Source organism: Sardina pilchardus, chromosome 1 (assembly GCF_963854185.1).
Source record: "Sardina pilchardus chromosome 1, fSarPil1.1, whole genome shotgun sequence".
Classification (NCBI taxonomy): domain Eukaryota; kingdom Metazoa; phylum Chordata; class Actinopteri; order Clupeiformes; family Clupeidae; genus Sardina; species Sardina pilchardus.
The window spans coordinates 27743584-27744673 of record NC_084994.1 but is presented as its reverse complement, the minus strand read 5'-3'; the positions used below and the strand labels follow the sequence as shown (position 1 = coordinate 27744673).

At 44.6% G+C, this 1090-nt stretch overlaps 1 protein-coding gene across 1 annotated transcript in view; it reads left to right on the top strand.

The window, feature by feature from the left end:
* The window catches only part of LOC134077839 (NLR family CARD domain-containing protein 3-like), an 18139-nt gene extending 17637 nt beyond the window's left edge, over positions 1-502 (top strand). The window contains exon 7 of the mRNA XM_062533480.1: positions 1-502. This exon is cut by the window's left edge and continues 939 nt beyond it. The gene's annotated coding sequence lies outside the window, so the exon portion shown is untranslated.
* The last annotated feature ends 588 nt before the right edge of the window (positions 503-1090 follow it).

Below are 1090 nucleotides of genomic sequence, written 5' to 3'. Positions count from 1 at the left end.
GTGTGTGTGTGTGTGTGTGTGTGTGTGTGGTGTTTGTGTGTGTGTGTGTTTTGTGTGTGTGTTCCTTGTCTTGCCTCCTCTGTGTTGCATCTTCTTTCTCACTGTTCCCCATATGTTTGCTGCTCCCTCTGTTTCTGTGTGTGTGTGTGTGTGTGTTTGTGTGTGTGTTTGTATGCTTATGTGAGTGTGAGTGTGAGTGTGAGTGTGTGTGTTCCCTCCCTTTGCTTCTGTGTTATCAATTTCAATTGAAGTATCCAAACTAGACCAAACTATCAGATATCAGATGCTGTGTTGAATTTCTTACAATATGAACCTCATATATTGTATGTGTTCTGAAGATTAAAAGATGAACATACAGTGAGAGTGGACAGGTTTTCTCAGGGCTGGGAGTGTTGATCCACCGTTATTTTACATATTATATTCTGATATGCTCGAGAGTGAGAGGGAGGGAAGGGGAGTCCTTTTATTTGGTATGTAATCAGTTGGTTGAAATGTCTTTGGTTTGACGTGTATATAACAAAGGGGAACAGAATGTAATTCATAGGAAAATGAAATACAAATAAAGAAATTGTGGAAATAAAAATTGTGTTTTTGTTTGTTTCAGTGTGTGTGTGTGTGTGTGTGTGTGTTTGTGTGTGTTTAGCATCATGTTTAGCATTCTCAGTGAGCAGAGATCACTTCACTTGACCTAAACCTGTGGGCATCCAGGTGGGGGTGGAGGGGTTCAATAGTGATCTCCCACATCCACGGAGGAGGTGCCCTTCAGCTCCTAACCCCCAAATGGATCCACGTGCTGGATCCAGCTGCCCACTGCTCCGTATGTGTGTGTGTGTGTGTGTGTGTGTGTGTGTGTGTGTGTGTGTGTGTGTGTGTGTGTGTGTGTGTGTGTGTGTGTGTGTGTGTGTGTGTGTGTGTGTCTGTGTCTGTGTCTGTGTCTGTGTCTGTGTGTCTGTGTGTGTGTGCTGCCCACTGCTCTGTGTGTGTATGTGCTGCCCACTGCTCCATGTGTGCATGTGTGCTCCTACTGTAGTGTGTATGTGTGCTCCTGGTGAGGTCATGTTCCAAGTGTGTGTGTGTGTGTGTGTTCACT